The sequence below is a fragment of the Colias eurytheme genome, chromosome 8 (genome assembly GCF_061535395.1).
Source record: "Colias eurytheme isolate Ceu_HAF_F1 chromosome 8, ilColEury1 Martin Lab GWU primary, whole genome shotgun sequence".
NCBI classification, from domain to species: domain Eukaryota; kingdom Metazoa; phylum Arthropoda; class Insecta; order Lepidoptera; family Pieridae; genus Colias; species Colias eurytheme.
Genome location: NC_142987.1, coordinates 3,552,493 through 3,567,626, shown reverse-complemented (window position 1 = coordinate 3,567,626; position 15,134 = coordinate 3,552,493). Strand labels below are relative to the sequence as shown.

The 15,134-nt window shown below is 34.2% G+C and overlaps 1 long non-coding RNA gene across 1 annotated transcript; it reads right to left on the bottom strand.

Moving 5' to 3' along the window:
* Positions 1–11,223: 11,223 nt before the first annotated feature.
* On the bottom strand, positions 11,224–12,522 carry LOC149906385 (uncharacterized). Its single transcript, XR_016457027.1, has 2 exons — positions 12,221–12,522; positions 11,224–12,138 (listed from the first exon to the last, which is right to left on the bottom strand). It is a non-coding gene; the product is annotated as an uncharacterized LOC149906385 (long non-coding RNA).
* Positions 12,523–15,134: the final 2,612 nt, after the last annotated feature.

Here is a 15,134-nt window from a genome sequence, read left to right as displayed (position 1 = left end):
TATTAGTAGAAACAGTTCAACAACAACATCTCTCTCAAACATAAACATTATTAGAGACTTCTAAGACAACTTCCGGAATAAACTTCAAAAGATTAAACTTTAATTTGCAACTTGAATCTACAAAAAATTCGAAAATATTATTTTTTGTAGATTTAACTTGCAAATTTTTATAATTCTAATTTTGCCACATGACGTTTGAAGTAAAATGACTATATTATAAGATTTTATATTTACGATGCTTGGTGAAATAAAATACGTAAAACACTTTATAATTATTTATAAACCATTTGGCCTTTGAAATTGCCTTTATCTTTTTCTCAATAAAGCAATTGAATAATCTATTAGAATTTTTATTGAAAATCCGTAAAAATCACCAGATATTTTAACGGTTCAAAATTTATTTTATTGCTTCTAATATATACGACTTGCTAATTTAATAATGAAAAAGAGAAAACGTATCGTATAAGATTATGCTTTTTCTTAATTAAATAAAAACTAATGTTAACTAATAATAATATTATAATTAATGTACCTAATTGTATTGAGATGCTTGAATAACTCAAAAATGATCGAATGGAACCAAATGTGTAAATTGTTTAGAAACCTTCACTTAACATTATTTTAATTATTATTCTACAGTGCGAATTCAAGTTAGAGCTTGTTTCATAAAACTCTTTTAGATTATAAAATTACTAAATTAATTCCACGCATTCAGCTTATAACAAGCTTCTCAAAATCCACATAAAATATTAAAATATTTTTGCTAAGATTATTAAAAATAACACGATAATATTAACTGATATTCAATGTTTCTTCGTTGAGTTTTATTTACAAATTTTTTTATTCACAATTACGTCGTTCGTAATCCACGAGATAAACTTACATGCTTTACCTAAAAAAATCATATTATACTAAGTTTCATTCAAAGATATCATACCATTAACACAATGGTGAGCAGGCAGCCAGCCAAATGCTCGCAAAGAGCAGGTGTCACGATAAAACGAACGACTCTAGTAATAGCCCGCGACAGAACAAGACTGTAGTGATGGACGTTATATCGATAACTGGTTTTTCGCACGATAAATGGGTTTGATACGAGATTTGTTTATGGAAGTCTGCGTGTATAAAAGTTATAACAGTTAGTAATTTAAGCATGTAAAATCGACTGGCTGTCTAGTGAAATAGACTTTTTTGTAATATTCATCATTACCAGGCCATATATTTAATGGCTTTAGACAACCTATCGATTCGAATATCGCATAACGTCGAACAATAAAACATAATATTACCTATAACTAGGTATAATATTATCAAACAAATAAAACCATTCGCGGCTCGCCATGTCTGTTTTTTGTAAACTCTATAAAGTCATAAAATGCAAAACACAATATTATTTAATAGGTTCAGGACGGATTAGGTGTATAATTATTTAAGGTGTTATGAAATTAAAAGGATTTGACGATGAATGACAAAATAATCGCAAGTAATTAAGCCAACTGGAGCTTTGATGACGTGCGCTGTGAAAACCAGTATAATTATAAGGAAATATATTATGTTGCCTACTAAGGCTCTTTATTTTCCTTAATTAACTTTAAGAGGAAGAGCTTTCATGTCAGAATAGACAAGTAATACAGCTTAATACAAATTGTACATAGTGATGTCCGTTATGTCGATAAACATGTTCCTGTAGATTCATGTTTTATATTATATAAAAAATGATATCGATATTACTTCCAAGCAAACAGCAAAAATGTAAATAAATAACAAGTTTTATTAAGTGACCTATTTTACAAGGTAATAGTTAATTAAAAGTCCCACGCAATTGCAATCTCAGTGACGTTGAAAGCTATAGGTACTTACATTTTATTTAGTTTTATTTAAACGTTCTATTTTATTTAGTTTATACAAAGCGCAGCTGTTAATAGAGGTCACATAAATAACAAAACAAGCGTAGTGTTGTACACTTATCGATAGATTTTGTCGATGAAGTGAATTATTTCGTATCTTCGCACCGTAACTCATCAGTGTTTAAGTAAACCTTTGTTAATAGGTGTTGTGGGGAAGTTAACCGAGCGCAGGTGTCATGGCTAACGATATACTATACTTGGGTAAGATATTTTAGTAATACGTTATATATGGAAGACATACTAGTGAAACTTATGGGTTTAACTATATAGTTGTATGAATTAGTAAATTTGTTTGAGGAAAATGTAAAACTGATAGCGATGCTAGTTGCAATTGAAAAGGTGCATATTTTAAGACTTAATAACATCATAATTATATCGTTTCCTTTCACTGTTATAACTTTATTAATAACTAGGTTTCCGCCCGCGGCTTCGCCCGCCAAAGAAAAACCCGCATAGTTCCCGTTCTCGTGGGATTTCCGAGATTGCGTCATTTTTTCGGGATAAAAAGTAGCCTATGTCCTTTCTCGGGTATCAAAATATCTCCATACCAAATTTCATGAAAATTGGTTCAGTAGTTTAAGCGTGATTGAGTAACAGACAGACAGACAGAGTTACTTTAGCATTTATAATATAAGTATGGATTATTATTACTTTTGGCATCCTCTTCCTTAAAAATATAGTCATTTAATTAAAACTATGTTGTAAATAACAATTTAATAACACAAGACTAAGTATTATTATTTTATGATTATAACTCTTAATATTCACGAATATCTCGTATAATGAAATACCTTACACTAATAAACAAACGAAATTATTCGATGTCACAAACAAAGACAATTTGAATTTGATAAAATAACTAAATCCCCAGAGTCTAGACATAAATAAAATTCCTTCAGTTATTTTCAAATGAGATTCACAAACACCGACAAAGATGGATCTTCACTAAGTCGCAACTGAGGTTGACGCAAATTAAAAACTGTAAGTCGACACCTGAAATAAAACTGCTAAAGCTGAAGAGAAACCTTGCATCGGATATTGTATAAAGATCTATTTAAACAAGATTTAAACATACCTATCTCTAAATACTGTGAACATTTGAATACATTTCTAAACATTACACTCCGTTCGCTTTTTAGCGACGTATGAAAACAATGTTCCAGAAAAATATTCTATGACTTGGAATGAATTTTTTTAACAAAGTTGTAAAGCAATGCTATAGAAAATATTTGAATCACTCGCTCTTGAGATTAAGGGCACAAATTTAAATGAGTTTTGTAATTACAATTTATCGCAGTAAATGCTTAGCCTATTGTTTAACAAGTTTGACGTAATATTATTATGATTGAGCGGAAATCTCATAACCAATTAGAGTGCCGTTTGATCTTATAAGTATGGTTAACTATAGCTAGAAGATTGTTCTAATCTTCAGTAAGTTCGAGCTTGTTTTTGTTGAAGGGGTTTGACGTCGAGGGAATAAGATTTGGTCATTGTGCTAATGAGCGAGAGATACATAATAAAAAAGAATGTACGAATATCAGTAAACAGAAATAAAATTTTAAAACAAAAACGAAAAACATTGTTAGCTTTTACGCGAGTTTTACAGCTTTGGTAATTAAAATATTTTAGGGGTTTTAATAAAACGCAATTTATTCATACTCATAAGAAAAATTTAACGGCTTTTGGATTTTGTCAATTCCAAGAAGTTGGGTAAGCGTTTAAGCGCGTCACACACGGTGAAGATACTATAATATTTTATCTTAAGATACTGTTATATTTTATATTACAGTATCTTAACGCTTCCGGTATCAGCGACCATCATTTTTCTTTTTGTCATTGCGTACCACCCACCCCTGTAGAACCGCCATCCTGTTACAAATGACGCGAAATTTTGTGTGTCATTTGTAACAGGATGGCGGTTCTACAGGAGTCTTAGTACGCAATGACAAAAAGAAAAATGATGGTCCGAACGCTGATACCGGATGCGTTAAGATACTGTAATATAAAATATAACAGTATCTTAAGATAAAATCTTCACCGTGTGTGACGCGCTTTATTGTGAAATTTGCCATAATAACTAGATACAAAGGATAATTTCATTTTGCTACAAAATTAAAATCTTTTAAATTCATGCATGTTTTAAAAACATCAATAATACATGATTGATTTTGCATCGAACGTTTAATGGAAGATAAACCCAATTCCGAACTATCCACAAAGCAGGTCAGCATTGACCACCTGGCTGCAATATATCAACCCCTTCTGAGACCAGCATAGAATACATAAACCTCACATAAAATTAAATTATTTCCGCATCATGGAGATATAGGCTTTCTTGCTATAGTTTTAAAGCTAGTTTTTGTGTAGCAATAGGAAATAGTAAAACCACAGCATATTAACGATCGCATTGTTTGTTTGGTGGCCCTGTGGATTACGGTTTTCACGTGTGACGGAGTTTGTTTTACAAGTTATAAAATGGGTTATCTTCGTCAACAAACGTGATATTATCAGTGTTAACTTTGTATTCATTCATTAACAATTTTCTAATAGGTTTCTCATAACTGGTAGGCAATTTAATTAACATGTTGTTAAAATTATGCTAGTATGTTGAAATATATGCAAATTTCAAATAGTCTGATAGTTGGAACCCAGATAAAAATCCAGTAGTGTACATTTGTGCCAAATTTCATCCATTTCCGATCGATCCATCCTCACGAAAAATCGTGTTTATATCGTAGGAAGAAAATCGTGTGTAGAGTATAGTTAACGTGTGTATAGAATTATGATTTATGAGTAACACAAATATATTTTTTTACATTTTGTTCACACTGTAATATCCTCTTTAAGATCAAAATGGCCAGCTATTATGCATTAAATATATTTATGAAAAGTTTCGTTCAAAGTTTCGCATTTTAAGCTCATATTTTTATCAATAAATGTCTTATTTGATATAAATAGAATTTCTATTTTAAAAGAGTCAATAATACTTAACCTTTGTGTCGAACCCAAAGCCTTAGTAAAGCACCAGTGTGGTAAAAGGTATGAATAATAAAATATATATTATTAAATATAAATTCGTTGGTTTATTTCCTGAATCTAATGTCTACGGATATCACGACATACTCTAACGAATAATATAACATATTATCTAAGTATAAAAAGAAGTTACAGAAAAAAGACAATGCAATTGTAAAGAATTCCCGCAAAATTTATGGACCTTTTATCTCCTACACATTCATTTCAAATCAGGGAACTTTTCAACTATCTAGCTTGGAACAAAGCTTCATTATTTCAGCATCAGCCATTGTATGAACCATCGTAATCAGATCCACTTTATAAACGACACCGGGAAATGCCTATGGGTGACATTAATTTATGAACCCTGTACACGTATGCATAATTGCGGGCTCATGTTTTTTAATGTGCATATGGAAGATAATAAAAAGGACATATTTTATGGGCGATATCAGTAAAACATGGATTTTTAGATTTCGCAATCCTAACATAATGTAAGTATGTGTATATTACGAAATAAAACATAGAAAGTTAACTCGCAAACAAATATTACGGGTCACAATTTCCCGACAGTTTGTAATCTCGCGGTTACCTAAGTTTATATCGTATGAGATTTTGATAATCATTCTGCGACAAATCCATACTAATATTATAAATGCGAAAGTAACTCTGTCTGTCTGTCTGTTACTCAATCACGCTTAAACTACTGAACCAATTTTCATGAAATTTGGTATGGAGATATTTTGATACCCGAGAAAGGACATAGGCTATTTTTTATCCCGGGAACTATGCGGGTCTTTCTTTGAATGCGCGGGCGAAGCCGCGGGCGGAAACCTAGTACAATATATAATTACAAGTAACGTACTATGTTAGTGCTTGTTCGAATGCTCTCTTAATTTCAGCACTTTAAGAATTTTATGTAGAGTCATCAAGTCTTTTAGTTAAAAGCGAGTTATATACGTAGTATATTCTAGTATTTTCATTAAAGCCAATGTCCGAATAATTATAGTAAGACCATAAGATAAAATTAAGCACCCCTAACAGAGCGTATAGCGTAAGAGTCAATGCTTAATCCTTCCTTTGAGATTTAGTTAATCGATAAATCGTAGTAAGCTAGTGGAAGTGACCGTGGTTTGAAAAGCACGTAAAGCTACGAGTCCACTGGGCCATCTTTCATCGTGTTGGTTGTCCGTTTCATAGGACTATGTCACGAACTCGTTCTGTAAAATAAAATCATCTTCTATTACAAAACTGGGCATTCTGCAATGAATTAACCGTCTCTATTTATTTAATTTTTCATAGATATTTAGGAAGAAATATAATACCAAATGTTAAATTGTGTAATGTGTATCACCACAATATTTTTTTTTAAATCTACACAAAAAAAAACAAACATAATAACTAATTAGTCTCAATAAATCAAAACTTCTGAACTTTTTTTAAATAGGTCAATTAGAAGGATAAGCATACCTTATATCTAATTACTTCACTTTTTTATATCAAATACGATAAAAAATCCAAATAGAGCTCTCGGTCTACAACAGAAAGAACCTATTTGGCTGGCTGCCATTATTATAGGAAATAGACAGCGATGACGACTCATCCTCTATACAGATGAAAATGATAAAGGCAAATGTCGTCATTAGGAGGGTCAAAGAATTTCTGGAAATAATTTTCTTTTCACAGCCTGAAGGTGCCATTACGGGTATTATTCAGCAACGCCCATAAAACCTTTACGTTATCCATACTAATAAATATCCTACTCCGTAACTTTTTATTCCGTTATAAAAGTTAGAGATTAAATTAAAAACGGTGTATTTACATTCGCGAGCTCTAGACCGATGCTTATTAGAGATTTACTCAAATTAATTTAACGCTATAGTCTGGGACGGAAAATGAAACAGAAGATTATTCAATTTGTATCTAATTTTGTTTTGACGAGAAATATTTGTTCTAAGGAGGATCAGTAATTGAAAGATGAAAGAATAATTGGATTAACAACAAAACAATGATATATACCTTAATTCAAATCTCAAAATAAAGATTTTATCACAAAGGCTAACAGACAACGTATTACTGAAAGAACATCTCTTCAAGGAAAAGTGGGAATACGAAATAATACAAGTTAAGCCGTGAAAACGAATTTTAAAAGGTGACGAGCGTTATCCTTAGGTAAGCATACATAATAATATTATATTGGAACTATTTAGCAATAACCTTCCTGTGTAGTTTAAAAAAAACAGAATTTTTATCATTAATGCTGATGAAATTGCGAGAGTCTGCTAATGATATTTTTAATTTTAATGAGACTAGAATCCTACTTTTACCAACGCGAAAGTTTGCGATGGTGGATGAAAGTTTGTTCCTCTATCACGCCAAAAGCACAGATTGGATATTCCGTATGGATTTTAGCAAAGACATAGATTATAGACTGATTTAGCATTATTTTCTTTCAGATAATATACATAATATGCTGTTATCCTTATGCTGTTTTCGATCCGATGAGTATATTTATTAGTAACTAGGTTTCCGCCCACGGCTTCGCCCGCGCAGTCAAAGAAAAACCCGCACAGTTCCCGTTCCCGTGGGATTTCTGGGATTGCGTCATTTTCCCGAAATAAAAATAGCCTATGTCCTTTCTCGGGTATCAAAATATCTCCATACCAAATTTCATGAAAATGGGTTCAGTAGTTTAGGCGTGACTGAGTAACAGACAGACAGACAGAGTTACTTTCACATTTATAATATTAGTATGGATGTACATAAAACAATAAAAAAAAATTACCCACTATGCTCAACACACCACAACACATATTTACTTACACATAAAAAACTAGTTACCAAAAATTAAACTTTCGCTTCCACATGGGACACATGGCCCCGTGTCACTGTCAGCCGCTCGTCAGCTGTCAGCGATCGCAGCCGGCTCGAATTACTCCATTCATCTTGAATTTGTCCTGCGTGATTCGAGTGTTATCCGCTTGATTCCGGTTTTACATTAAGTCTCATTGGTTATTAATTACTGGAATTTATGTGAATCCTTCCGCGTATAATGAGAAAGTTTTTCGGAGAAATGTAGGTCATTAACTTTATTATTTTTAAGACAAAAGTACCTCTGTAGATGATCGTTCAACTCATGCGACATGTATAGGTAGGTAATTATATTTAGTTTAAATTAATTTTTCAAAATATTTATATAGCAACATGAGCACACTGTAAGGTGTAAGAAACGCAGGTTAAAAATTATATGAAAAATAACTCTAATTTATTTAAAAACTTGCCGTAGAAGTGTGAAATAAATACTGGGAAAAGACGTCAAAATTAAACAAGAATACAATGCGAAGAGAAATTTATACAGCCGGGTATAAATTGCTCGGAACGCGTAGTTAAGAGCTGTGTGTGGTTTTCTATAAAACTTAATGTAAATTTTTGTGTACTGACGTTGATTTTAGTTAGAAGAAGGGACTTATCAAGTACGTTGTTTAGGCACCAAAAGGTTTTAAATTAATAAGGAAAGTGGAGGAACAGAATAGTTAACTTTAAAATCTAATTTTCCTGTCTTAATTAAATCATGTAAATGTACTATAAAAATGAGTACATTTTTGTTAGAATATTTAAAATTTTGTTTTATATTTTCCTGCTTATGTTTTTTTATCAAAAATCAAAGGCTGTCCAATTAGTGATGTACCTGTGAAATAATTTAATTAATAGACATCACGTACCGTAAGCAATCAGCACATTAATCGGATTACTTGCACAAACAAGTGGTCCAACGTAATTGAACGTGTATGAGGGTCCGCTGTTGATTTTTATACTCAAAGATATATTTACATTGCCCTGTTAATTATGCATGAATGTAAAGGAATAATTGGAATTTCAATTAATGAACACTGTCCTGGAAGCACTCTTAAAAGCGCTGTAGAAAACATCGTGATGTTATGCCCTATTGCTACGTTCAAGAACCAAAAAAAATAACGGCATAATATGACTTCTACAAATCTTCACTTGGGAAACAAAGAAAAAGATAACTTTCATAAAAGACATACACCACAATGAGACTAGAATTAGGCTGATGATGAGAATGGTACTGATGATAAACAAAAATAGCTTTCGGCTGTAATTAGCGCCATTAAAAGTTTTATTTCAAAGCTTAACAATCAACAAAATAAACAAGTCGTAATCGTAACATTAATTTTTGTTACTCCAATTAGCTGGATACAAAACAAAAATATTAAAATCATAAAAACAACTTCTACAATTCAATGTTCGCTAAACACCGGCATAAATAAGAAACACGAAATAGCCCATTTGTTGAAATGTTAAGCGTTTGAAAAAATGTTTTCGTCTTGGGCAATTTGTTAAATTTACCCCATTCGTCGGAAACGGGCAGAAATTTAAGGAATCACCTGCAATATGTCAGGGAAAGAAAGTCGGGGAAAAGTTGCGGTGAAATTGAAATTGCTGGCAACATTTAGTATTGACACGTCGTAATGGTATTTGCGCAAGTTGTTTGTGCTTCTTTCTGTCAAACTATTTTCGGTGAATTCATCGTTCATAAATAGATTATTTGTATGTTGTACATATTTTCCAACTTGTAACCGACTTGGAATGATGTTTTCTATCGAAATTACAGACTTTTAAAGAAACTGAGATGTTAGGTACATGTCTTATTGGTGGCACAAAAAATTGGAGAACCAGTACTGCTAACATGTAGATTTTTCTTCCTTTTAAATATAACTCAAAATTATAATAAATACAAGTCATTAATTACATATCAAAACCCTATTTTGTAATCTAAGTCAAAACCTTCTAAGCCACAAAATGCAAGCCGATTCATATCAATCGAACTTTCCGAACATCGTTTTTGAATTTGGCAAAGTTGAATTGTTTTTGTTTCTCCAATAACGGGTAATAATAAAAAGTTCGTACGCATGTCACCGTGACGGCAACAAATCGGGGTAATTCCTCAGCCGCCTTTGATTAAAGTACCGCAAAGATTCAGCTTGAGATAGGCCGCTCCGCTTGTTACAATGTGAATGACATTTTGAGATAGGCCTGAAATTAAGGCCTCAACGAATGAACGTAGGACGCTTGATAAACTTTTTTATATATTTTTGTGTCAGAGTAAACAGCATGATTGGATGTTTGCATTCTCTCATACAATATTCCAGACGGTAATCGAACGCTGTACGAAATTTCTTTCAAATCCGATACGATTTTTTTGCGAGACAAGCAAATGAATGTCTTCCCAAATTGATGCAGATGATCTTCATTGCAGAGTCAAGATTTTTTTATAGTCAAAATGATCTTTCATTTGAAAGCTCTCCTGGCAAAACCATGATTATCATGCTCACTTAATGTAACCATGAATTCCTTTTAAAAGACAAAACTGTATAATAATAATTAACCATAGCTGCCAGCTGGTTGTTACGTTCATGATATGTATTTAACAGTAAAGTTAGTTTCCAGTCAGTTCAATTCACGGCGTAAACTATCTGGAAATAAGAGGTCATAATAAGGCCCCTACGAGGCTGCAACTTCTGAAAAAGACCCAGAAGACAGCTACAGACAAACACACGATCACATATAGCGTTCAAAATTATATGACTAAGCACTTATCTGCGTCGTGACTTAAAACATATCACACATTACACGAATTCTGTTCCATTGTGATTCAGATTAGCATCTTAAAATTACAGTTCATATAGTCGTATCATGTTATATTATAATACTAGGTTTCCGCCCGCGGCTTCGCCCGCGCAGTGAAAGAAAATCCCGTATAGTTCCCGTTCCCGTGGGATTTCCGGGATTACGTCATTTTCCCGGGATAAAAAGTAGCCTATGTCCTTTCTCGAGTATCAAAATATCTCCATACCAAATTTCATGAATATTGGTTCAGTAGTTTAGGCGTGATTGAGTAACAGACAGACAGACAGAGTTACTTTCGCATTTATAATATTAATAATATAATATATATAAATAGTATGGATATGAAAGTAATGACTTTTAACATGTCTAGACGTCGAAGTCAAAAGCTACGAGTCTTATCTTTTGTGGCTGTAAAACGTAGCATTGTTAATATAAATTATAATGAAACCACCTTTCAACATATTATAAAGGATCAAGCTTTGGAAAATTGTCTGTGCGTTCTTATCTACCTTATATTCATGTAAAATACAGCTATGGTAGCACGTATGAAATATCTCAATCGTTTCTACATAATATTTTCTTCTCGTATTCTCAGACTTATTTCATAACTAAAATGCTATTTAGTCAATACAGTTGTAATAGGTAGTAACTATTTTCGAGGGTAGGCGACCAAAAGTGACTAACGTTTTTTTGTGAGCTCTAAGTTTTAAAAAAGTTTTAAAAATAATTTAATACACTTTCCAAGTATAAATCTATGAGTTTCTAAGCTAATACACCTACCAGCATAAAATCCTTATATAGTTTCCCTTTTTAATTGCAAAACCACCAACACTGATCACATTTAAGATGGAGAACTTAAGAGACAATATTGAACAGCTGACAGAGAACTTTAACACCAGGATGGCCGAGTTTCAAAAGCAATTGCAGTCAAACACCACTCCGGCCTCCTCAAATATATCTACTGAGTTTGCTCTCTTCCAAAACTTTATAATGTCTTCACTTAAAATCCTACAGAGTGAAGTGGAGATGTTGTTCAAGCTTCATGATATTCAGGAAATGCGGTCTCGTCGTAAGATCCTTCTATTACATGGAGTCAAGGAAGAAAACAAGGAAGACACTAAAGCTGTTGTTTTAGCGACTTTGTCTAGCAAGCTCCAGTCGATGAATCTCAATGTTGACTCCCTCAGTCGCTGTCACCGAATGGGCCATGTGAGTACGGATTCTGGCAAACCTCGTCCTCTGTTGGTTAAATTCAGGGACATTGCAGTAAAGAATGCTGTTTGGTTCTCTAAAACCAAGTTCAAAAGCACCGGTGTCACTCTCTCTGAATTCCTAACAAAATCGCGACACGAAACCTTCATGGTCGCCCGGAAGAAATTTGGTCTCGCCAAATGTTGGACTAAGGATGGTAACGTCTTCATTATCGGTCCCGACGGAGATAAGTACCAAGCAACCTGCTTACGGGATTTAGACACTATTCCGTGCGCGCGAGTGGATGATGTGCAGTTAAGTTCCAGTGATCCCTTATCGTCCGTAACAAATAATCAATCCAAAGGCGTAACTAGACCTAAAAGATTAGCAAATAAGCATAAGTAAACTCATAAACTTTCATATTCATATACTGTATATCCTTTGCAAACAAATTTCACCTCTAATGTTGTGTCTTATGCTCTCTTTTCTCACGTAATCTCGTCCTGTATGTTTAATTACCTGTTATTACCCTCTTTTGTGCTTATATTGTGATTGTTATATTTTTTTTATCGTGTTGGTTTTAAATTTTATTTACATTTTGAAATGACATTTGTCAATTGTCGCACATGTCAATACCATGTGTCAGCTGTCATTTATGTGTCGTTTCGTTTTATGTAATTTTATTGTAATTTTGCATAATTCCTGTATTGTTTTGTATTTGCTGGGGGTGTAGTAAAAATTAGCGTTTTAAATAACACTTATATTTATACATTCACTTATATATATTTATTCCTATTATATATATATATATTTTTCTTCTTTTAGTCTAGTATTATTTTTTAAATTATTTCTAGATTTTTATTTTTTTTTGTCGATAAGTATATATTTATAGAACCTAGTATTCTCTTCATTTTTTATTCAATATCATATTTATACCACTCTTTGTTTAATTATATAAATAATTCATAATGTCTAACGACAGCTCGTCTAGCGACCCCAATTACTTGTCTCTCTCGTCCAGCGATTGTGACAGTGAGGATAGCTTTCACAGTTCCTCATTCGTTCCTCTAAACCATTTCCTATCCTCGTGTTTCCCTTCCAGCCAAAGATCCTTCAACGCTATCCACATCAATGCCCAAAGTTTACCTGCACACTATCCAGATTTCCTTTCTTCTTTCGAATCTATTAACGCACATGCTATCCTTATTTCCGAGTCTTGGTTCAAACCCTGTCTTCCTTCCTCCAATTATTCCCTTCCTGGATTTCACTTAATACGGAATGATCGTACTGGCAGAGGTGGTGGTGGCGTAGCAATCTATTTACGTTCTCACCTTTCCTTCAAAATCATTAGTTTGTCGCCGCAGCCCCCTCCTCCAGACGCAGCCGAACATCTTATAATCGAAGTCTCCTTAGGTCATACCAAACTCCTCTTGGGGGTGTTTTATAGTCCCTCCCTTTCTATCAATTATTTCCATTCCTTTGAATCCATCCTGGAAAAATCCGTTCCTATCTACGAGCATACGATTATTATGGGGGATTTTAATACATGCCTTCTAAAAAATGATTCCCGTGCCAAGACTCTTCTCTCTATTACCGAATCCTACAACTTACACCTTCTTTCCTCAAAGCCCACTCACTTCTTGCCTAACTGCTCCCCTTCACTTCTCGATTTATCTTTCGTTTCCTCTCCTAACCTAGTCCTGAAGTATGGTCAATGTGATGCTAGTGCATTCTCCCACCACGACCTTATCTTCCTCTCCTTTAATGTACGCCCTCCCAAACCTAAGCCTAAATCCGTGATACGACGCAGTTTTGCTGGGATAGATAGCGAGAGCCTTCTCCGCGATGCTGGCAGAATCGACTGGTCTGTTATTCTTTCTGCTGATAACATTGATTCGAAAATTGAGTTATTTAATTCGCTTCTTACACAGCTTTACGACCGTCACGCACCTCTCAAACCTGTCAAACTCAAACACTTACCGGCTCCCTGGCTCACAGACGATCTCAAGTCGCTATTAAATCTAAAAGCAAAAGCCAAAGCCAAATATAAGTCGAACAATAGCGATTCGAACAAGGAAAAGTACGTGAGGATCCGGAATCGTTGTAATACATGTTGTAGAGATGCACAAAGACGCCATATTCACTCATCTGTCGAGAACGGCGACCCCAGTAAAATTTGGAAATTCTTACAATCCATAGGAGTTGGTAATAAACGTAGTGATCCCCTCCCTGATAACCTAAATATTGAGCAACTCAATCAACACTTTACTGATTCTTCTCCAGCTATGGACACTAACACAAAATTACATTCTCTTCAGAATCTTTCTTCTTTACCAATTCCTGATTTTCCCCCGTTCCTTTTGAGCCCATTCGCTGAGGGTGTTGTTAAGAAGAGCATTATGTCAGTATCGTCTAATGCAGTCGGTAGTGATGGCATCAGTCGTAACATGATCATCCCTATCCTTGACCTCATTATCCCTACCATTACTCATATTTTTAACTTCTCCATTTCCTCGGGCACTTTTCCCGTTGCCTGGAAAAGTGCCCAAATCATCCCTCTGCCCAAAAAGTCAAAACCCTTATCCCATAGCGATTTTCGTCCAATTTCCATTTTACCGTTCCTTTCGAAAGTCCTTGAAAAACTAGTCCATCAACAATTCAGCATTTTCCTTAACAGTCATAATTTATTGAATCCTCTCCAATCCGGTTTCCGTCCTGGTCATGGGACGACTACTGCTCTCACCAAAATCACCGATGACATTAGACACGGCATGGACAATAAGCAACTCACAGTACTCACGTTACTCGATTTCAGTAACGCCTTTGGCTCTGTGGATTTCGATTTATTGTTGAGTTTGCTACGCTCTCTTAATTTGTCATCTTCAGCGTGTGATTGGTTCCATAGTTATTTGTATGGGCGCCGGCAGCGAATCTTGCTCGATGACGTTTCCTCGTCTTGGCGCAATATCAATGCCGGCGTGCCACAAGGATGCGTCTTGTCTCCACTCCTCTTTGCTATTTTTATTAATACTCTAACCCAATCTTTAACTTCTCTCTACCACATGTATGCCGACGATGTCCAGATCTACACGCAAGCAACTCTGGAAGACTTGCCTAATGCAATCAGCAAGATGAATGATGACTTATCTACGATCGTTAACTGGAGCAAGAATTACGGCTTAGTACTTAATCCGTCCAAAACCCAAACGATCGTCATCGGGAGTCCGTCATTCTTGTCACGGATTGACTGGGCAACTCTTCCAGTAGTTTCGTTGGGCGGAACACAAATTAAATACAGTACTCACGTCAAAAACCTTGGTATTTTCATTGACCAAACTCTTTCGTGGGATCTCCATCTCAAGGAAGTGAGCA